The sequence below is a fragment of the Dendrobium catenatum genome, unplaced genomic scaffold, assembly GCF_001605985.2.
Source record: "Dendrobium catenatum unplaced genomic scaffold, ASM160598v2 fragScaff_scaffold_334, whole genome shotgun sequence".
Taxonomy (NCBI): Eukaryota; Viridiplantae; Streptophyta; class Magnoliopsida; order Asparagales; family Orchidaceae; genus Dendrobium; species Dendrobium catenatum.
This window is the reverse complement of record NW_021318796.1, coordinates 1,641,135-1,666,740: the sequence shown is the minus strand read 5'-3', so window position 1 is coordinate 1,666,740 and position 25,606 is coordinate 1,641,135.

The window sequence follows — 25,606 nt, the reverse complement described above, 5'->3', positions numbered from 1 at the left end:
TTTTGCTGTTTGGGAGCTGCTTCTAGTTATCCCCGTTTTACCTTTGGCTGGAACTTTAAGTTGTGCAGGATATATTGCTGTTCTGGGCACCTTTGTTTCTGCTCTGGTATGTTTTCTGGGAATGTTTGTGATTGTGCTCAGTTAATCTGTCACATTGCTTCTATTAGTTTTGGCAGTTTGGTTGGTAAGAATAGTTTCATCTTCCTCTTTGTGGGTTACGTTTTGCCGAAGGGTGTCTCTGTTGAGCTTCATAACTTTTATATTCTAAATATCAGTAATCACTCTTGCTGGATTCGTTTTAGAAATTGGTTTAGTTTCAGTTGCCAGCACTCTTTTAGACGGTTTTGTATTACCTGGGACCATTTTGGTGTGAGTTTTGAGTCCGTCTAGACATTTCTTGACTTTCATGCTCAAATTAATACTGCTACTGGGAGTAAGTGTTTTAAGTCTGTTGTTGTTTGGGTTTGGATTAAGGATTTATATTGGAAATATGGTTCTTTGGTGAAGGCTGCTGGTAAGGCTTTTGTGTCTGTTTATAGCGTGATTAGCAAGACTATCTTCTTGAGCCTGTTCGGTTTTTGGGGATATATCTTTGTCCCGATTTTTTCTACTCCTAAGGATATTAGAGGACCTGGTACCTCTTTTTACTTCTCTTTTCTGACTTTTTTGGAGAGTTTTCTTAGCAGGTTCCTTCTTTTTGGGTGCATGAATGATTGCAAGGTAACTCTCTCTCTTTTTTCTATCTTTAAATTAGTTTATCTCTATCAATTTTGCAGGAAGTATAGGCTGAATGATATTATCCCGAGCTTCCTCTTTTGGGTGCTGTCCTCGCACAGCCCGAGTATTTTCTTTTGCACTTGTTGTATTTTTAGGAAAATGAACCCTTGGCTCTTAGGTTTTTTGTTTTTCTTTTTACATGTTGCTCTTTGGAGCTGTAGCGAGCTGAAGGTTCCTTCTAAGGACTCTGTAACCGGTTTTTTAAATTAACACGTAGGCCCTTTCGGGGGTTTTTAATTAAAAAATAAATACACTTTTTTGTATAAGTAGTGTGTAATTCCTTTCATAAGTTCCAATTAAATATTATCCTAGATAAGCGGTGTGTATGTCCCTTTCATAATTGAATACTCCTTTTCCATGAATAATAATTTGTCCTTCGGAGTTATGAGAAAATTTTAGATATCACATTTTTTTATTTATAGAATAGAAGTCCACCAAAAAAAGGCTTGAAGTTATCTTTATAAGTGATGCATAATTTATCCTTCATAACCTCAAGAAAAGTACTTTCTCGATAGACATTTCAATCTAATCTTCAATGGGGAGATAATTCTTGTCAAAATTTGATGTTCATTCAAGCAATGATATTATAGTTGAGATGCATTTCTATCAATGCATCAAACTTTAAGAGAAAAGAAATCACTCAATTGAAAGTTGATGTATAAGTTTTTTTTTTATAATATGTTTATGTTATGTAAATCTAATAGTTCTATATCTAACTTTAAAATATATATATTTCTTCACGTATAAATTTTATTGATGTTCACAATCAATTTATTAGAAGCGAGGAACTCTCTTTTGTTATAAGAGTATATTTTATTTGTGAAAACTTGACTCTTAGAGGAAATTTAGTCATTTATATGTCTTTTAGATATACTTGAAATCTTCAATATACAAATAGCTTCTTAAAATTGGAAAATTTTCTCCTCCCCTCTTCTTATGTTACAATTTTGTTTTCCTTAAGAGATGTTTTTCACTTTCTTGTAGAGCCCATGTGTAATTTCCCTTTCATATGCATCAGTAAAATATTATCCTTGATAAGTATTGCATATCCTTAATAAAAGCATTGTTTGTATATCTTATGAGGCTTATACCTTCTAAATTTTTTGGATGATCTAATAGCTTCTGAGAATTTTGGATGAGTAGAGTCAATCAACCACTTACTATAACAGAGTCTTTCTATATTGAATACCCTATCCACTACTAGCTTCACATTGAAGCTATTTCACGAGCATGCATTACAAAGGTTGTGAGTGGAGACCTTATATTGCCACTAGCCAACAAAGGATCTTTTTAGTAAGGATTATGTCACTGTTGGCTTTCTATAAGGGCTACCTCATGGGTGTACCTTTTAGAGGTTTTTGTTAGAAACAATATTATTTATAAGAAAAACTTAAATGATAATTTAAATAAAAATTACTTGAAAGAAACATTTTTATCTGAAGATATAAATTCTACTATGATGAATAAGAAAAACTTCTGAGTTACTTAAACAAGAAAATATGGATTAGGAGTAATTGCATCATCAACATGATAACCGAACCTACTTTCATGACCAAATACACAACTATTTTCACCCTCTTCCAACGCCACTAGATCGAGGACTGACTGAGCATTGTGATGTCAAAATAGATAACATTATTGTTATTTTGTTGTATATGTGTATTTGAGGTTGGATATGCTGAATATTTTACTTGTACTTGCACTTATGTTATTTTTTATTACTGTTTTTCTCTCATAATTTATTTTAAATTATTATCGTTTTATTTTTATCTAGCTTAATATAATTAGTTGTATAAATTGAAGGGGAGAATCAAGTTTATAAAATTAATAATAAATTTTTTTACAAATTATTGCCTATTCGATAAAAATATTAAACCAAAAATAGGTATCATATTACAAGGTGGAGATTATTAAACCCCATAAACCTATAAGCTTATTAAAATTTTGATGATTACAAATATTATTGATTTTGTTGATTTTTGCTAATGAGTTTGTTTGTGCAAGCTTTCAATTTATACCAATATTTCATATATACAATATATGAAGGCTTATACGAGACTCGAGATATAATTTTGAAGTTAATCACAAGTTGAAGAGGTGCTCAACCTAAGCTAAAGTACGTAAGAGAATTTTATGAAATATCTAAAGTCATCAAGGAAAAAGAATTATCGAAGAATTAGGGACTTGTAGTTTAATATTTATTAGGTCATATGTCATCTTATATGTGTCTGATATATGGTCTATGTGAAACAATCAAACACATACATAAGAGAGAAAAACTAAGTTAAAGAATGCCTTAAAAATTACTTTAAAATGGTTAATCAATAAAACATGGTATGTGTTAAATCATACTACATTATTTATATTGTATTGTACGATATGCATGATAAATTTGGAGATTATAAAAGATCAAGTATTATTGATCTTGAGAAATTTAAAATTATAATATAAATTCTAATCATATTGTATGATAAAAATCACATATAATATTGATTATATGAAAATTGCATAACCACTATATGCTCATTTCCTTAATTACATGAATTTAAAATTGAACTATTTATATTATATGACACAAATCATACCGTATGATAATGTAAGCAGTATATATTCAAGCACTAATTCTTATAGGATATGAGCTATTCATATATTATTCATCTTATTAATTGTTACATTCAATCCATAGGTACATGAAAAACTAGAAAACTTCACTTGTTTATTAGTTTTGATTAGCTGCATCATAAGGAGATATAATAATCCCTAATGGATGCATTAGTAATGAGGGATCTATGAAGCCATCATCATCTTCATCTAGTATGTCATGAACATCACATTCATCTTCTCTTAAACCATTGTTCGATACAATATTAGAAAATGATTGACTACTTGACCTTCTATCATTCTCATTTAGACATTTACTAACAGTTACTCTATCCATGTAAGAATACTTATATGTGTATGTTTGTATGTATGCATGCATGTATGTATGCATGTATGTAAGATATATATCCCCCCTTGAATACTTAAATACATTTGATGGTAGAATAAAAGAGCAAAGAATCACAATGAGCTAATAAGTTTATGTTAATTACAACTCATATGAAATGAAACACATAAAGGGCTTTAACATCTTCTTGCACTATTAGTTCATATAAAATTGGAAAATTTCTTGTCTAGGACTTTATTTGCTCTAAATGCATAAGAAATATGAAAAGAAAAAAGAAAAATTATTAGAACACATTCGTAAATATTTTTTTTATGCAATTCTTTTAAGGAGAAGGCTACCCAAAACTGCTATCACTGTCTTCTTCTTTTTCTTCTACCTTTTTAATCTTCTCATTTAGCTACACAATAAAGTGTAATTAAGTAAATATTTAAGATAGGGACACAATCTTGTAATGGTATAGGTGAGTCAAGTAAACTGGATAAATTTCTTTTGAGCCGAGCTCGATGAGCTAATGAGTCAAGTTTGTACTAACCTAGCTCGATTCGACTCATTTGCTTATGAGCTAGTCATTTAAAAATCTTAATATTAAATACACTTAAAATATATTAAGATTCATGAGCTCAATTATACAACAATTAAAAATATTTAGAACTTATATCTTAGTTTCTCAAATCAAGCAATTCTTTATTATTCATCTTCTAATTTCTCTTTTTTTATAATTTTATTATAACAATTAATTGAATCATTATTATTTTCTCTCTTTTGTTATAAACAAGCTAGTTGTCAGCTGGTTCGACTCGTAAAATTAAGCTTGAGCTCAATCTCGAACTCAATTCATTAATCAAACTTAAGCTCAAGCTAGGGGTGACTCAGGTTCAACTCGATTAATTTACACCCCTACAATCTTGCCTCTTTAATTTATTTTTTAATCTAAAAAAATGACTATATTTACATTTATTTTGAAGATACATTAAAAAAACTTTAGATATTTATATAAAATATGCATAGAATAAAATTACCTCAAGCATGTAGTTGAGATTTTCCTTCATGCGGTAGAATTCACGCTTTACTTGACGAAAAGCTTCTATACAACTATAAAAAATATATATAAAATTAAAAAATTGCCAATAAAAGAGTAAAGATCATGTAATGAAATATTTCTGATTATTCTAATTTACAGCAAAAAATAAATGGATATTATATTAAGATACTAATTTTCTTTTTATAATATTATGCTATATTTTTATACAAAATAAAATCATCAGTATTAAAAATATATTTATTATATCATGAGTTATTATTGATATGTGCTTAGTATTATTAGGGTTCGTGTTAATCAAGTTATATTATCATGATGAATATGATTAATAAGGTGTTAAATACTTGAATCAATTCCTAAAAGTTTCAAATCACCAAAAAATTATTATGTTAATATCATGTAAATCAACTTGCTTCAATGCTAAAGTTGTCGAACAACAAGATTAATCTAAACAACCTTGGTGATTTTAATCAAGTTCTTCACTTTAATCTATCTCTCTTTAATGTTAATGCTATGGGCTCTTTCGTTTACACACTAGTTGTTCCAAAATTTGATAGAAGGAAGCTTTGGGAGAACTTAATTGATTTTAATAATTTATACAATGATCCATCATTCTTGATTGTGGTTTCATTAACATTAGTTTCACTGGTTCTAAGTATAACTGGTCTAATAATATCATTTGAGAAAGACTTAATAGAATCCTCTTCAATAATGATTGGTTGTCTTCTTTTGTTTTAACATTGTGGAACATTTAAGCAGTACCGCAACTAATCATGCTCCTATAGTAGCCAAAATTCAACATGTTAGCTATAATGATATTTATCCTTTTCATTTTTAGAATATGTGGATTAATGCTTAGGTATTTTTATAATGCTGTCAAGGATAACTGGTTGGCTCCTATTTCTTACTATGATGGCACCAATGATATGATTATCCTCTCTTTTTTTTTTTGTTTAAAAAAAAAGACTTTAACAAAAGTTGAAGTGGTGGAACAAAAACATATTTGGCAATATTTTTCAAAATAGCACTAATATTGAGCAACATGTTATTAGCCTTGAGAATCTTTTTTGCAATGACTCCGCTGTTAAGAATTGGAATCAAGTTTGTAATGCTAAACAACATCCGATAACATTGCGAAATTATGAAGAAATCTATTTAGAAACAGAAGTCTGTTTCTAAACATATTCATGAAGGAGAGAACAATACTAAGTACTTTCATGCTATTGTTAACAATTATAAGAGTTTGAATTTTATCAACAAGATTAAATAGCCTTCTAGTGATTGTTGTGGTCATACTATTAGTGCTTCTACCACTAGCATTTTCAATGATGTACTTGGGCATGAGAAGAATGTTGCTCCCATCTCTTTTCATCAAGTTATTCGTCATCTCATTTATAATGTGGATAATGTTAATCTTACCAAAATTCTTGATGATGATGAGATTTATACTAGTCTTATGGATATGAATAAAGAATGATGGGGCTTAAACCCAATTTTTTTTTAAAAGTGTTGGCGTATTATTAAAGACGACCTTTGCAAAGCTATTCTTCCTTTCTTCAATAACTTTAATGTTTCTAAATTTTACTCTAGCACTTCTATTATAAAATCCTAAGAATACTAATCCAAAATATTGGAATGAATTTAGACCTATTAGCCCTTGTTCTACTTCTCATAAACTTATTTCTAAAATTTTATCTTCTAGATTGACTTATATTCTTTCAAAGATTATCTCTAAAAATTAAATGAGTTTTATCAAAGTGAGAAGCATCATTGATATTGTACTGCTTGCTCTAGAGCTTATTCATGATATTAATAAAAAGATTTATGTTCATAATTTAATCTTCAAATTGGATATTTCCAAAGCATATGACAATATAAATTGGAAATTTATTTACAAAATGTTGGACCTATTTGGCTTTGATGGAAACTTTATTAATCCTATTAAGAACATAATTGAAAATGTATGATTTTTTTTAATCATTATTCATTATTAATGATAATTCTAAGAGTTTCTTTAAGACAAATATATCCTTTATCTCCTGCTTTATTTATCATTGCTGATGAATATTTATCTAGGGGTTTAATTCACTATTTTACTTACTATTAAAGAATTAGCTATTATAATTCTTGTGTTTTTAATATTTCCCACCACTTTTTTGCTGACGACATCATTTTGTTCTACAATGGGTCGATAAGTAGTATCAAAAAAATTAAAAAAAAAATTGCATTTATTTGAGAAAGAAAGTGGTTTATTCTATAATAAATCTAAAAGTATGTTTAATATTGGAAAATGTATATTTTCTTTGCAATGCAATAATTTTAATTAGATCATGTGTATCATCAGTAAATAGTCTCTCCATATTTTTTACTTGGGTGCTCCTTATCATAAAGGGCAAAAAAAAAAAATCAGTTTTGTTTCATAAGAAGTTTGTGTCTATCTCTGTTAATTTATCTACTTGGAAATATAAGCTTCTCTACATGGGGACTAGACTTATTCTCATCATGAGTGTTTTATGTTCCATGACTATTTATTAATTTACTTCAAACTAGTAATCCTAATGTGGAGATTTGCAATAGATTTGAGAAAATTATAAACAATTTTTTTTTTGGATTCCTCGAACTATAAAAAAATTCATTGGTCTAATTGGGTTTCTTATAGGGTACTTATAAGTAAGGGGTTTGTGCTGAAAATCTATAATTGATATTGTTAAAGGTTTCTCTTTCAAACTATAGTGGACGTTCAGATCAAATGATTCATTGTGGGCCAACTTCATGAATTTTAAATATTGCAAGAATATTCATCCTACTTTATATATGCACTTTCAAACAAGGAAAATCTAGTAAAACCACTATTTGGAATAGGCTTCGTAGGATTAAATGGCTTTGTGAATCTACACTCCAATGGGGATTGAGAAATGATTATTTCCACTTTTGGCAGGATGATTGGATTGGAAATGGATCTCTTGACCCATCTTTTAATACTCATTCTACCTCCTCCTTGAAGGTTTCAAAATTCATTTTGAATGGGAAGTGGTATCCTAATATACTATTGGATCTTCTTCCTTCAAATGTTGTTGATATTATTATTGATATTCCTATTAATGCATCTCTTAATGATTTTCCTATTTTTAAATTATCCCATAATAATAAGTTCAACTATAAAAGGGTGTTGAATAATTTTAAAATCAAGAAGGATTTTAATATTATTTTTGGTAAAAATTGGAATCATTCACTCCTACTTCCACCTCTATCCTCACATGGAGAATTATTAAGGGATTCATTTCAATTGATTTTAGACTTTAAAAAAAAAGGCATTTATCTAGTTCTTGATGTCAATGTTGCTCTCAAATTAATACTTTACACCATATTATTTATATGGGCTGATTGCTAAAAAAGTTATGGTATGAATTGGAGAATGACTAAGGATTTCATGTTATTTGTAATAATAGTAATTTCTTGTCATTTTTGTTTGCTTGGTTTCACAACTGTTCTAAAGGGCACATTGCTACTATTATCCCTATACTTGTTTTTTTTTTTTGGTTCATATGGATGGAAAGGAATAATAGTAAATACAATAGCATTAAGATGTGTCATGAGAGGGTGATTAATTATCTTAAAGTTAAAATCCAGGAGCTTGCCACTTGCCACTGCTTACATTTTGAAGCCTCAATATTTTTCTAGTAAGAGTAGTTGGCTTTCTTATTTTAACACTAATTTTCCCAAGTGTGATAATAGAAAAATGCCTACTATTGATAAATGGATTAAGCCTCTTATTCATGGTTACAAATTCAATATTGATGGTGTTGTAAATAAATATGGTGTGGGTTGTAGTGGTCTTATCAGAAATCATATGGGCAATTTTATTACTGGTGTTTCTGCCAATAACACCATAGGTTTTTTTGCGAAATTATATGCTCTTTATAAAGGATTACTTCTTGTATTGATAATAACATATTTAATGCTTGGATGGAAACTGACTCTAAATTGTTAATGTCATTTATGCTTTCCCGTAAATGCCACATTGACAATTTATTATATATGTTTAGCAAGATTATTGTGTTGTTGAACAAAGTTAATTTAGGATTTTTCATATATGGCATGAAGGTAATATTTGTGTTGATTAGGTTGCTAAAGAATGAGCTAAATCTTCTAATTCTCTTTATTTTAACAATTATTCTAATCTTGGTCTCCTTAGCGTTACGATTAGGATGAATATTTTGGATTTTCCTTATTTAAGAAGATAATATACTTTTTTTTTTTTTTTTTGTATTTCTATTGGAGTACCATTGGCAATGGTTGTATTTACTCTCTCTTTGATTTTTGGTTTGGTTTTTGGTGTTGCAATTTGTTGTAGTTTGGTCGTTGGTTTTTGGAGCTTTAGTTAGGTTGTTGAATTTTTTGACTGGTTTATTGTTGATTTTGCATTTATTTTGGCGTGGTAGTTTAGGATATATTCGTTGGCCATTTTTTTGTCCCAGGTTATTAGAAGTTTTCTTTGCTCAATATTTTTCATTAGTTGTGCTAGTTTTCCTGTTTGTTGTTCTCCTTCCAGATGGTTATTATTGTGGCTGGTGTGATGTTATGACATTTTGTTGCTTAATTTTCATTTACTGGAGGATGTTTGGGGTTGGTGTTTGATATGCTATCAGTGAGTTTATTTTTTTTGCTAGGTTGGATGTTTTGATGTTGGCGTGTTGTTGATGCATTTGGTAGATTAATGTTTGTCTGTTGGAGGTTGTTTGGGGGTTGGCTCAGTTTGGCATATTGGTAGTTTGTTCATGCTGACTCATTTATGCTTGATGTTGTTTTTTTAATGTGATTTAATCAATTATCTTTGTGTTGTTTTTTTTAGATGGGTCATATTATTGGTGGCTATGATTTTTTATATAGGATATTTCCAATTTTTTTTTAAAATGGGTCCTATTATTGGTGGCTGTGATTTTTTGTATAGGATGTTTCCAACTATTTTCTTTGGTTGAAATGACTATTGGTTGACCTTTTTCTATAGATTTCCTAGGTTTTTGTAGGCTGGATCTTTGATGTGCTATTTTTTTTTTTTAAAATATGGAGCTCTTGTTATTGTTGCTTATCTTCTCAAGGGCGTTTTTTTTTTGGATATTTGTGGACCTCGATTTTTTTCCTTAGTTCCTGATAAACTTTTTGTTTATCTCAGCTTTTAGCTGCTTCTAAATTTTTGGGTTTGGCTTCTTTCCTACCTTTCTTCTAATTCTTTTTTTTTGCACTTATTGTACTTAATCATGGATCTTTGACTCTTAGATTTTTATTTTTATTTTTATTTTTTTATTGTAGCACTATGAGCATTAGTGGGTCATCGATCTATTTAAGTACTTGTAAATCATTTAGATGTACTGACACGTAAGCCCATAATTGGGCTTTCTCCAAAAAAAAAAAAAAAGTTATAAAAGAGATGACCTACTTATCGATGAATTGGACAACTAAAGTTATCAACCCATCTAGAGTAATCTCAATCATTCAAAATGAACTTCCAAGAGAAGAAAACATTTTAAAGATTATAATAGATCCCAACCTTACACTTCAAAGTATATTATAGTGGACTTAAAATATAGTCCAAATTCTTCTCCATCATTAACTAGCCAATGTAGTAAAGTTGGAAGTTGCTTGCAAATAGAGTTACTTTTTTAAATTAAATAAAAATATTTTAATATTTCTAATTATTTATTAATTTGAATCAAACTCAAATCTTATACACATATACATATGCATCCATCCATACATACACACAGATACATATATTTACATACATACATAGCAATTTTTTTAATGAGATCAAAAAAAGATTTGAATCTAATTAATTTTTTGCTTGAATAACTAGCTATAAAATTAGTTTGAATAAAGATGAGATGAACTAATTTATAATCAAATTTCACTCAACTTAAAATCATATTAAAGGACTTCAAGCTAATATTAAATCAAAATTGAATATGCCTGAATGATTAATAGCATAGTTACATACCCTTGTTTGTCGTGCAACTCAAGAAATGTTTTGAATTTGAGGCAGGCACTTTTTATAGTAGGGCATCCAATACTGTTCAGGAGACATAATTATATAAACTACCATGAATTTGGTTGTAATCAAACTTTTAAAATTAAAAATAAATGTTTCCAATGGTACGTAAATTAACATTCTTAAATAAAATATTGCTCAAAAAAGATATATGAAAAGAATAAGAGGTCCATTTGGACCACATAGAACACAACAAAAATATAATTTTAAAGAGGTTTATTTGCAATTTGCAGAACTAGGCTAATTATTTAAAACCTTCTATATCTTCCTAATCAAGTAAGGCTTAAAGAAAAACATCAACTAGTAGATCTTATAAAGTTTAATGATTTCACATTATACAAAGGCTATTTATCATTACTCTAAGCTATATTATATATATATATATATATATATATTATAATATATATATAATATAATATATATATATATTATATATAATTATAATAATATATAATATATATATTATATATATATATTAATATATGGAATTAATTAGATCTGAAAATCCATTTTTAGTGCCAAGATAAGATTATTTTTAATTTTATCTATCATTAATGAAATTTCTTAATTATCTTTGCATGTTGACCTAATTTTTATTGTATATATTTATTTAACTTCATCTACCAATACATTGGTCATTGCTCTTGCATATTTGTGTTCTCCTATACTCATGCTAATTAACCTATGGATCTAAATCATTATGAATTTTCTTAGAGGTTGATTCTTTGGAGTAAATGAACTCAATATAAAATGACAACGATGATGGTTAGCGGCTTGCTATAGTGAATGTGGGGCTATGGTGGTGGCGGTGACTAGTGGCCATTTATGATAGTGGGTGACTCCTAATAAAGTTCTATATAATATTCTCTTAAAGACCTCAAATCAAATACTTCAATATTTTATTTCTTTAAGTATATCACATGTCGTCAAATCTTTAAAAATCTTTTAGATCTATTTGACATTAAAATTATTTAATGTAACCACATAATAATATAATCATTAAGCATATTTTATTTTAAAAGGAGACCACCATCAATAGAAATAATGGAATGGGAAATAGTTATGAACAAAATATTATTAAAATATACAAGAAAAAGTTTCAAGGACAATAGCTTAAAAATAATAACAAAACTCATTTATATATGGTACTCTAATTTATTTCGTGTTTTTCTTAAGTAATTAATTTTTATAATTATTTGAAGTAGGGGAGAGAGGCCTTCAAAGATATACAAGTGCATTTATAATTTGGAAGAATTTTTTTTTTGGTCTTTTCAAATTAACATATCAACATGGAAAAGATCCTGTTAGAGTGAAATAGGTCATACTACTACTATTATTCAAGTGGATCAATTGTTGATTTTGATTATTATGGGTATAACATACACTTGTTTGATCTGAAATAACGTATAAAACAATGCATATGAAAGAAAGAAAAAAAAAACTATTGAAATATTCCTAATGCTGGTGATGCAACAAATGAAGAAATGACTAGGTTTTAAAGGTTTGGGAGGTCATTGAGGATTATTGACATAATCATCCTCTTACAACCAAATGTGGCATGATCTTGAGGTAATGAAAGAGCGGCTTCTTCCATGGACATTGATGAGCTTTGCTACATTTTACTTTTAGGAGGTCTTTAGCTTTGTGCCTGTTGATCTTATAGAGGATTCGTGCATTGGAATCTTCTACTTTCCTTTAGGTTTTTTTGTTAGTTTTAGCTTCTTTCTTTCTTTTTCATTTTTTGCATTACTTTTGAAATTAGATTGGATCCTTAGCTCATGGGGTTTCATTTTCTCTTTTTGTTGTGCTCTTAGAGCATTTTGTGATTTTTGGTTCCTTCTTTAGGTCTTTATACTCATTCTTTTTGTTGATATAAAATTCAACAAAAATATTATGTAAAAAAGAGTTGGTATTAAAATGTTGGGGAGGCTATCATGGATGATAGAAATAATCCTCCTTCTTAAGGTGCATGTGTCAATCTTCAAGGATAAGAGAGTAGCAATGAAATATTAGAGAAAACAATGAGCATGGTTTTGAATGATCTTTCTTTTTTTGGAAGCTAGTGAAGGCAATATGACTATTAGGCAATGGACAAAGTGGTGAGGGCAACTTGGAAGCTCAACAATGATGACAACAATGATGACAAGGATGGTTCTCCTCTTAGAGGAGAATGCAAAACGAGCATGTAATACTTGAGGCTGTCGTCGAGAAGTTTAGGAAGCCAACTTATCACTAAAATTCTCCCATGCATGATTCAATGAAACATTTAGAATGTCCAAATTTACTAAATTTGAGTTCTACTTATAGACTTTGAAAGGTATTTAAATTTTTATCCTGAATCTAATAAAAAGCATCAAGATGACCCTAATCTTATGTTAGCTTGACATGTATAAGGAGTTATTTTTGTGGTTGATGGTCGTTTGGCTGTAAAAGCTGCCTACAAAATCTATGATCAATGAACCAAATATATCAAATAGCAGAACAAGATGCCATCTGTCCAATAGAGGTGACAAATAAAAAATACGATGGTCAAATTGGTGAGAATAATTATCAGAAAATTTATGGTTAAATACTGGAACATAAAAAAATTATTATATTTTTGGGTAAATTGCGAGTGGTTTGAATAGACGGCATATGTTGAATCCCTCGATCATGGATCATTTATTGAGCATTTGAATGCCTTAATGATATCATAATGCGACAATCTTGGGCTCGTTGGATTCGTCTCGTCAAGCTGCTCGATACAATTATAAGCACGTCACATTTGGAAACTATTTGGTAAACCAAATTATGGATTGAACCTTCCAAATGCACTTCGAGTAGTTGATTTGGACCCATTTGAGCTCAGATTAAGTCAAATTTACTGTCGTTGGGTTTGTATTTTCAAGAGGTTCAGTTTAACTATATATAATTTTGAAATAATCGGAGTTCATGTTATTTTTAATTTAATTTTTGAAGTTTCCAACTTGATTTTTCCTCAAGATTCGTGCTCAATTAAGATAATTTTTTGATTATATATTAGTCGCCCTCTTATTCTCAGATGTAGAGGCTCCATAATATGAAAGTATGTGTTACAGGATTTTCAAATTGTTCGAATCGCAATCCAAAAAATTTTAAATAGCCAAAAAATGATTATATAAGCTCCGTTTAGCTCTAAAAATGACAGAATTGTAATCAAAGCATCAAAAAAAGATTCTTGTGACCACAAAAAACATCCAATTTGGATTTTTCGGGTAAAAAATATATCCCAGAAGATCTGTTACAGTAACTCTGTTATAGTGTCTGTTATTTATAGTATGGTTTGTTGTAGTGTCCGTCATTTATAGTGACGATTTGCTACATTAATTTCAACTAAATGAACTTTTCCTCTTCTTTTCCACATCTGCGTTGATCGTGCCGGCTCATTACAGTACCACAATTACTAAAGTACCCGCACCCAAAAAAAAATATTTTATTTTATTTTTTAAATGTGGGACACATAACATTTTCATTAAATCCAAAATTGTCATTAGTGGGCCCCAAAATTTTGAAAAAGCTTCTAGAAGAGTATTCAAATAATTTTGGAGGCAAAATTCCCTCCAATTTCAAACCATTCTCCCCCTTTTTCATGCATCCTATAAATATCCCCCAGGGCATGAGGCAAATTGCTCTCTCTTCTCTTCTCCCATCTCTTTTTAACTTTCTTACAATTGAGGCATTCTATTGGTTTTAGTATGTGACATCCACTACTTAAATTTAACCCCCCCTCTCCTTATGTAGAAGTTAGAATTTTTTGCAGTCTTCCATTTTCTTCTCCTCTAATATTCTTCTTACATTATAGGCACTCCACTATCTTTTATATGTGACATTCCCTACTCAAATTCAATGCCCCTCTCTTATATAGAAGGAGATTTTTTTCCTTCTTCCTTTTTTTTTTCCTCTCAATTTCTTCTTACATTAGAGGCATTCCACTGTTTGAGATAGATGACATCCCTTATCAAGCTTCAGTGCCTCTCTTTTGTATAGAAGGAGCTTTCTCCTCCTTCCAATTTCTTCTCTTGTATTTTTCTTCTTACATTAGAGGCATTCCATCGTTTGAGATAGGTGGCATCCCCTATCAAGCTTCAGTGCCCCTCTTTTGTGTAGAAGGAACTTTCTTTTTTCCATTCTCTTTTCCTCTAGCTTTCTTCTTACATTAGAGGCATTCCACTATCTAAGATGGGTGACATCCCCTATCAAGCTTCAGAGCCCCTCTTTTCTATAAAAGGAGCTATCTCCTCCTTCCTTTTTCTTCTCGATATATTTTTTTGCATTATAGGGATTCCACTATCATTTGTAGGTGGTATCCTCTACTCAAATTTAGTGCCTTTTCTTGCCTACAAGGAGATTTTTTTTCTCCTTCCATTTTCTATATTACTAACTTTCTTCTAATATTAAAGGCATTCCATTATTTGAGATAAGTGGCAGCAGCATCCTCTATCAAATTTCAGTTCTCCTCTCTTATAGAAGAAGTCACGATAAAAACTATCCTTGATAAATAAAAATTAATTGCCTTTTGCTTGTTAGGGTGATTTTAGAAGATTTGACAGTAATAGTACCCGGGAGGAGAACCAATGATTCTAAATGGATGTGAAGGATTTTGATGATGTTTAAGAAAAAATTTGGTGATGATCAGTGGCCAGATGAAAGTGTGGCAGTGATCGATAATTGGGAAAAAATTTGGTGGCAATCGATAAACAGGTTAAGAGCTGAAAGAAATAGTAAGAGGGTATGCCGCTATTAGTAGTCGAGCGAGAAGCTAAGGAGGGCTGATATAAAATGAAGAACAAATGAAAGACATCAGGTAAAAAACTGATGATGATATTGGCTAAGTTGTATTTTGCTAAGGCAATAGGCATTTATACTGATTTGTCTAAACATCATATATCCCTAATTAAAGGAGTCGAAGCAGTGTGTCATGTTTGTAATCAAGAAACTCACTAATAATGTCAATTGAGTAGAGAACTGATGATGGTTAGGTTATAATTTTTCTTTGAAGAAGAAGTTGCATGAAATGCTTCAATGTGTAGTAAACAAGAAATCAATAGAGTCTACTAATGATATTTGATATTTTTGTAGTTTCTTGTTACTTGATGTGATTAACTTGTACGGATGATGCCGATATAACTTAATTTATTCTTCTTGTTAAAATTAATGTATACTTGAATCTGATGTGGAATCTATGTAACTTTAATGATATTGTATATGAAGTTAAAATTATTATATGAGCTTGATGCTTGATTTTCATTTGAATTAAACTTGTCTCCCTGATAAAATTAAAAATTTATGCATTTTTGAGATATGCTTTGATATATTGCCCCCCTCCCCCCATATTTTTTAAAGCTTTTTTAGACGGCTAAGTTCTTCATATGAGTGATGATTTTATCAACCACATACTTTCATAGAATCTTTATAGAGAGAATGTTATTCACTCAAAGTATTGCTCGATGATATAGATCTCTGTGGAAGAGGTTCGAAGAATCCATAAAGGATGTATAACCTTTTCGAGGTTATATGTCAGAGCACTTGTCGATATCATTAGCCTATATGAAAGAGGTCAAGAGAATTCAGTAAGGATGTATAACCTATCCGAGGTTATATATCAGAGCCCTACTCGATGATGTTAACCTATATGGATGAGGTTGAGATAATCCATTAAGGATGTATGACCTATCCAAGGTTATATGCTAGAGTCCTGCTCGATGGTGTTAACCTATATAAAAGAGGTTGAGAGAATCCACCAAGGATGTATGACCTATCCAAGGTTGTATATTAGAGTGGTAGTCGATAACATTAACCTATGTGAAACTGGTCAAGAGAATCCACCAAGAATATATGACCTATCCAAGATTGTATGTAAGAGCTCTATTCGCTGACGTTAACCTATGTGGAAGAGGTTAAGATAATCAATTAATGATGTATGACCTATTCAAGGTTGTATGTTAGAGCCCTACTCGATGATGTTAACCTATGTGGAAGAGATCGAGAGAATCCACCAAGGATGTATGACCTATCTGATATTATATGTTAGAGCACTACTCAATGACGTTAACCTATATGGAAGAGTTTGATAGAATCTATTAAGGATGTATAACCTATCCGAGGTTATATATCAAAGCCCTACTCGATGATGTTAGCATATATGAAAGAGGTCAAGAGAATCCACCAAAGATATATGACATATTTGAGGTTATATGTCAAACCCTGCTCGATAATGTTAACCTATATGAAAGAGGTTAAGAGAATCCACTAAGGATGCATGACATATCCAAGGTTTGTATATTAGAGCCATGCTTGATGCCGTTAATATGTGTTGAAGAGGTTGAATTGAATTCCCCTCGGATCAATTTTTTCTTGATTGGGAGAGGAAGAATGCCATGTGTATCCCAAATTAAAGGTGAAGAATGGTCTTTCTTTAAATCGTTACTGTCTTTTTGAGGTCAAGATTAAGACCTTGCCTAAGGAGTAGAAGTCCAATAAGGGAATGTATAAAACTTATAATTGATTGGAATCATCCTTGCATTTGTTGGGATTTTTTTTTGAAATATCATCTTGATGTTGAAAGTATTGAAGGATCTTTTTGACCACAGTTAGAGTCAAAGTTGCCCATCAGTCTACATCTACTTCTTATGAAATTGATATATCAATGCCTAATATCAGGATGTTGACATGAACAATCTTTTCAAGATTGGAGAAATAGTTGCCCAAAAGTCAAAAATCACATTTCCACAAATGGCGCCAAACTGTTGCGTCTTGGAGTTTTTATAATAGTAGAGAAAGATAAAGTTTAGCATCTTAGTGTTATACAAAGATCCAGCATGCCTATATATGAAAGAGAGGGTGCAGCATTTATAAGAGAAACTAAGATTTTTATGTAGAAACCCCTAAAAAAGGGAAAAACCACGGGTCCTAGCAAAGTTTTAATTAATCCATTATTATTTGTAGTCGATTACAAAGGAGACTCTTCCTTGAGGGAAGGTATTGGCTTGACGTACAAAATATATATCATATAGAGTGTGTTACATGGTGGAAATAGGAAGAATCACTGTTGACATATTCAATTGGTTGGAAGGACCATAGTTGGCAAGCGACGGAGGTCATAAAGACTATTATCTGGCGATGGAGGTCAAAAGGATCGTAGTCGGTGAGTGACCGGGGTCAAAAGGATCATTGTCTAGCGACAAAGGTCAGAAGGGCCATAGTTGGCATGCAACGGAGGTCAGAAGGATCATAGTCAGAAGGCGAAGGAGGTCCGACATCTATTAATAATCGTGCAGAAGTCTAGCTTTAGTTGGTGGTGGATAGAAAACTGACATTAATTTACGGCCAGGTAGATGTCCGATGTTAGTTGGTGGTCGGTTACAAGTATGGCTATGTGTAGAAGTCTAATGTCGAGTAGAAATTTGGCGATGAGCGGATGTCCAGCGTCAAGTAGAAGTCTAATGAAAATTCAGTGACAAGCATAAGTCCGGTGAAAGGCAAAAGTCTGACGTCAAGTAGAAATCTGGCAATGGGCTGAAGTTCGGTGTCAGGTTGAAGTCCAGCGAAAGTCCGGAAACGAGCAGAATTCTAGTGACGAGCAAAAGTTTGGTGTCGAGTAGAAGTCCAGTAAAGGGCAGAATTCTGATGTCAGTTGGTAGCTGGGCGAAACTCTAACGTCAGTTGGCATTTGGTTAGAACTTTGGCCTCAATAGGCTACCGGGTGGAATTTCAAAGTGGCCGAGAAAGAGTCTAGTGGCAAGAGAGTTATCTTCCTTCTCTTATTGCTTGGGCCACCTTCTCATAATTTTTATGTGGAAATCTCTGAAAAAAAGGAAAATCTAGGGGGCCTAGCACAATTTGAATTAATCCATTATTATTTATAGTCAATTACAAATGAGGCCCTTCCTTGAGGGAAGGTTTTGGCTTTATGTAATAAATATACATCATATAGAGTGCGTTACGTGGTGGAAATAGAATAATCACTATTGACATATTTAATTGGTTGGAAGGACCATAGTCGTTGGGTCACGGAGGTCATAAAGATCATTATCTGGCAATGGAGGTCAGAAGGATCATAGTCGGTGAGTGAAGGAGGTCAAAAGGATTATTATCTGGTGACAAAGGTTAAGAGGATCGTAGTTGGCAGGCAACGAAGGTCAGAAGGATCATAGTCGGAAGGCAAAGGAGGTCTGACATCAATTAGTAATCAAGTAAAAGTCTAGCATTAGTTGGTGGTCGATAGAAAACTGATAATAATTTTCTTTTAGGTAGAAGTTTGATATTAGTTGGAGGTCGGGTACAAGTCTAGCGACGAGCAGAAGTCCAATGTCGAGTAGAAATCCAGTGACGAGCGGATGTCTAGTGTTAAGTAGAAGTCCAATGAAAGTCCAACGAAAAGCATAAGTCGAGTGAAAGCTGGAAGTTCGGTGTCGAGTAAAAATTTAGAGACGGGAGGAATTCTGGTGCCAGGTAGAAGTCCAGCGAAAGTCTGACAACGAGCAGAATTCTAGTGATGAGCAAAAGTTTGGTGTAGGGTAGAAGTCCGAGGACATACAAAAGTTTGGTGATGGGCAGAATTTCGACGTCAGTTGGTGGACGGGCTGGACTCTAATGTCAGTTGGCATTTGGGTAGAACTCTAGCCTCGGCAGGCTACCGAGTGGAAGTCCGAAGTAGTCGAGGAAGAGTCTGGTGGCAAGAGAGCTATGTTCTATCTCTTCCTTTATACCTTCTCTTCTTTCTTGGGCCACATTCTCAAAGATTTTTATATGGAAACCCCTATAAAAGGAAAAAATCATGGGGCCAAGCACAATTTGAATTAATCAACTATTATTTATAGTCAATTACAAAGGAGGATCTTCCTTGAGTGAAGGTCTTGGCTTGATGTAATAAATATACATCATATAGAGTGTGTTACATGGTGGAATCAGGAAGAATCACTATTGACATATTCAGTCGTTTGGAAGGACCATAGTCGAAATGCGACAGAGGTCATAAAGACCATTGTCTTGCAATGAAGGTCAGAAGAACAGTAGTCGACGAGTGATGGAGGTCAAAAGGATTGTTGTCTGGAGAGAAAGGTTAGAAGAACCGTAGTTGGCAGGCAACACAGGTCGGAAGGATCATAGTTGAAACCCAAGGAGGCATGACATTATTTAATAGTCGTGTAAAAGTCTAGCATTAATTGGCGGTGAATAGAAAAATGACATTAATTTGCGGTCAGGTAAAAGTCCGAAGTCAGTTGGCGATCGGGTACAAGTCTGGAGACAGGCACAAGTCCAATATCGGGTTGAAATTTGATGATGAGTAGATGTCCAGCTTCAAGTAGTAGTCCAATGAAAATCAAGCGACAAGCATAAGTCTAGAAACATGCGGAAGTTCGGCGTCGAGTAGAAATTAGGTAACGGGCAGAAGTCTGGGGTCAGATAGAAGTCCAATGAAAGTCCGACAAAGAGCAGAATTCTAGTGATGAGCAAAAGTTTGGTGTCGAGTAGAAGTCCGACAATAGGAAAAAAGTTTGATGATAGGCGAAATTTTGACGTCAGTTGGTGGCCTGGCTGAACTATGACGTCAGTTGGCATTTGGGTAGAACTCTGGCCTCAGTAGGCTACCAGGTGGAAGTCTGAAGTGGTCGAGGAAGATTGTGGTGGCAAGAGAGTTATCTTCCTTCACTTCCTTTCTTCCTTCTTTTCTTGTTTGGGCCACCTTCTCCAAGATTTTTATGTGGAAACCCCCGAAAAAGGGAAAAACCATGGGGCTTAGCACAATTTGAATTAATCCACTATTATTTGTGGTCGATTATAAATGAAGCCCTTCCTTGAGGGACAATCTTGGCTTGATGTAATAAATATACATCATATAGAGTGTGTTAAAAGGTGAAAATAGGAAGAATAACTGTTTACATATTCAATTGGTTGGAAGGACCATAGTCGGCGGGCAACGGAGGCCATAATTGCCTTTATCTGGTGATGGAGGTCAGAAGGACCGTAGTAGGTGAGTGATGGAGGTCAAAATGATCATTGTCTTATGACAAAGCTTAAAAGGACCGTAGTTGGCAGGAAACGGAGGTCGAAAGGATCATAGTCGGAAGGATAAGGATGTGTGACATCAATTAATAGTCGTGTAAAAGTCTAGTGTTAGTTGGTGGTCGATAGAAAATCAACATTAATTTGTGGTCGGGTAGAAGTTTGATGTCAATTTGCGGTCGGGTACAAGCCTGGCGAAGAACAGAAGTCCAATGTCAGGTAGAAATCCGGTGACGAGTGGATGCCCAACATCAAGTAGAAGTCCAACAAAAGTCTAGAAAGAAGCATAAGTCCGATGACACACGAAAGTCCGGTGTCAAGTAAATATCTGGCGACTAGCGGAAGTCCGGTGTCAGGTAGAAGTCCAGCCAAAGTCCGACAATGAGAAGAATTCTAATGAAAGCAAAAGTTTGGTGTCGAGTAGAAGTCCGATGACATGCAAAAGTTTGGCGATGGACAGAATTCCGACATCAGTTGGTGGCCGGGCTGAACTCTGACGTTAGTTGGCATTTGGACAGAACTCTGGTCTTTGTATGCTACCGGGTGGAATTTCGAAGTGGTCAAGGAAGAGTTTGGTGGCAAGAGAGCTATATTCCTTGTCTTCCTTTTCTTCCTTCTCTTCTTTCTTGGGCCTCCTTCAACCCTCCTCCCCCGGGGGGCCCTTTCTACGAGAAATGAGGGGTCTATTTATAGTTTTCTGAGAGTGGTGTGGATAGTAAATAGGAGGAAAATCAAGGGTAAATTGAGAGTGGTTTGAATGAATGGTCGATGTAGAATCCCTCGATCATGGATCATTTATTGAGCATTTTATTGACTTAATGGTATCGAAATTCAGCAATCTTGGGCTCGTTGTGAATACAATTATAAGTACGTTACATTTGGAAATTGTTTGGTAATCCAAATTACCGTTTGAACCTTCCAAATGTGCCTCGAGTCTTTGATTTGGGCCCATTTGGGCTCGGATTAAGTCGAATTTTGTGTCGTTGGGTTCGTATTTTTTAGACATTCAATTCAACTGTAAGTTTGATGAAATCAGAGTTCAGATGATCTTCGATTTAATTTTTGAAGTTTCCAACTTGATTTTGCCTCGAGATTCGTGCCCGATCAAGATAATTTTTTGATGATACCTTGGCTATAAACCCGTCAATTTCATTTTTAATCTTTCTGGGGATGTTTTCTTCGACTGTGTCCAACTGTTTTCTTACCTTTTTTGGGAGTTTATCTTGCAGGAAGATTGAGCTGAATAGGATTTATCTGCTCTTCCTTTTTTGGGTGCTGTTTCTGCACAGCCCGAGCTTATTTACTTGTTCTTTTGGTAATCATAGAAAAAGGACCTACCGTCTCTTAGGTTTTATTTCTTTTTTTAAATGTAGCTCTAAAAAAAAAGAAAGCAATCAAAACATAATATTTGAAATGACAAAAAAAACAAAAAATGAAAGCATCATCATTTGTAGCCTTATAGCTTATAATATCAAAATAAAAGTAAACATTAAATGTCTAGTACAACAATAAAAATATAAACATAAATTGTCTAGCACATGAAGTTTCAACTATTCAATAGAGTGAATTATAAATTTATCTTCTTCAGTGGTTTGTTTTTGAACTTCTATATCATCTTCGATAAATATCATACATTTTTTTCATTTTTCAATGGGGCACATGTATCCTTTTGAAATTAAATATTATTTTAATTGGATACGGTTTTGCCGTATCCAACATTTATCGGTGGCGTTTTGGACGCGTATCCGTGTCAGCTGACACGTATCCGTATCTGACGTGTATCCGATACATCACGCCTTCATAAATTGATGTATGAGTGCAATATACTAAATAGAGATAGGGAGAGACCAAAGCTTAAAAATACAAAATTATATAATCTTACAGTAAATTCTCTAAATTCATAAATATCCCTTCAGCGTCTCTGTAAAACGTCTGGATAATGTCTGCTACGAAGCCTGGGCTCCCATCTACCTCAAGCCTCCTGAAATAATCATCCAATAGCCGCTACAAGGCAAAGTGATGATTAAAACAGTAAAAAATATATATATTTTTCAATAATTGCATAAGAGATTATACGCTTTGATCAGAATAGGAAAATACAGGGCGAATAACGATATCATAGCTCAGTTTTGATCAGAATAGGAAAATAAAAAACAATACACACCTATTTTTTGTATTTTTAGATGACTTAAGCTTACATGATTTTGAGTTAAAAAATTAAAAATATTAATTATGAAGTGTATGATAAAGTAATAATGATATCCACCTGCTCGAGCATTCGTTCCATGTGTATCCTGAGATGGAGCTGAATGTTCTCCAGCCGAGGTAACTCAGGCTCAACCTCGTCAGCGGGGGAGAGGCAGATTCATCTGGCGTTTGTGACGCCGGAGCTGAGCCGTCATTTGTATTAAACTTCAGGCTATATTAATGCCATTTGGTAGTATAGGGATATAAAGGTTTAATGCTTTCTTATTCTGTATGTAGCCTAGTATGATGCTTCCTTGTTGGCTATAAATAGGTAGCCAATGTCTTGTAATAAGGGGAGATTGAGATGAATAATATTTGAGTAGTTTTTACTCTGCTTTTGGGTTTTTGTATCCTGAAGGATTTCAGGTGGTGATCCCTCTCTTCCAAGGAGTTCTTGGAGTTATCCGATGACCGCCACCGGATCGTCGACGTGGATTCGTCGAGCCCCCTACCTGGCCGGTGTCATTTGGTATCAGAGCTGGCATGTTGCTGGCGTTCTTCTCAGTTACTGTGTCACCTCCGCCACTTTCATCAGCTTCCGTGGCGAATCGGAAGCAAGCAGCCTCCAAGAATCGGTCTTAGTTGCATTCTTGGTTACCGTTTACATTCTTTATCCAGACCGCTGGTGATCCTTAGTTGCATTCTTGGTTGTCACTTTATTTCTCCTTCCAAGAGCCAATAAGGGGTTGTCTTCTTCCAGGCGGACTTCAAGAAAAAAACTTCATCCAGCCTTTTGCACGTGAACCTTGCCAGGGAACGTAGGATTGCTCTCTGTTCTTGAGAGAGGTGTCATTTCGTGGGCAACGTCAACACCTGCACGTGAAGGCAAGAATGCGGAAGTTGTCTGCGAATTGAAGCAGGCCGAGTTTGCCGCAGCATTCGGGGACGATCGGTTCGGGTGAGTCGGCGGAGAACCTGGGCGAAGACAAAGAAGGCTTCGGACGAGGCTTGGTCGACGTGGCTCCGGGACCATCTCCGCCTACCCCTCGATTGAGCAGTCGTTGATTACGCCGGCGAAGCAAGTGAACTTTCTGTCTTGAATAGATTCTTGAAGTTAGAAACAAGATGCCTCCTAGACGAAGGTTGCAGCAAGAAGAAATTGAAGACCTTCAACGACAAATTATTCAACTCCATCAACGATTATCAAGGCTCGAACGGAGGAAAGACATGAGTTCACTTGCCCGGGACTTTGATGTCATCCAACCACGAGATGATCAGATATCTTATATCTACGAATTCGTATTTGACAGACCACCTCGTCAGTCTTCCACCACACCTTCGATCGAGTTCGGTTTTGAAGAATTTGAAGATCCATTATCTAATTCGTCGTCTTTGCCTCTCTATGATGAGCCGGTGTACGACGTGTATAATGATGACATGATCGATGAAGTTCTTGATTTTGATAAGCCAATATATGATGATGATGAGGGCAAAATGGATGGCCAGCTGCAGCCAAATGTCCAACTGGAACTATTCATTCACCATGTTCCGAACAAGACAACGTACAATTATGCTCACCATCATTGATAAAAAAATTACATGTAAATATCTCTTCAATGGTTTGGATCGTGAATCTCTTATCTTCTCTTCTAGATGGCTGAAAGAAACACATTTGGTCCTAGATGCTTTCACAATCACAATTATTCCATCCGCTTATGCTACTCTTGAGATATTGAAGATAGGTAGGCAAATCAATACCGGATGGACCTATCCAGACCTGTTTAGCTAACCAAACCCACATCCTTATGGTGGCCAATCAGGCATTTTTCTATGAGCCTGAAGTTCCTCCTACCCCGGTAGTATGACGCCGGAGCTGAGCCGTCATTTGTATTAAAGTTCAGGCTATATTAATGCCATTTGGTAGTATAGGGATATAAAGGTTTAATGCTTTCTTATTCTGTATGTAGCCTAGTATGATGCTTCCTTGTTGGCTATAAATAGGTAGCCAAGGTCTTGTAATAAGGGGAGATTGAGATGAATAATATTTGAGTAGTTTTTACTCTGCTTTTGGGTTTCTGTATCCTGAAGGATTTCAGGTGGTGATCCCTCTCTTCCAAGGAGTTCTTGGAGTTATCCGACGACCGCCACCGGATCGTCGACATGGATTCGTCGAGCCCCCTACCTGGCCGGTGTCAGTTTGTGGTAAAGACGAGGAGGAAGTGCATGCATAAGAGATTATACGCTTATTTATTGAGATAATATCTTCTTCCATTTTGGATTTCATTTCTATTACTGGCTAATAGAACTGTGAATTTGGATGTAGGAAAGAATATCGTTTTAAAATATCAATATGTACTTAATTTGGATTGAGTTTGGGTTGCAGTAATTGAAGCAATGAACGTGACTGTGTTAGAATTTGGGATCTGAATTATGTTGGGTTTCGACAGAAAATTTTGCAGTGTAACATATACGTGTAACTGGAATTTGAGAATTTATTAATATTTTTATTATTATTAGTAGTACTATTATTACAATTATATATATATATATATGCAAAAAATTTTATAAATATATTATTTACAAAAAA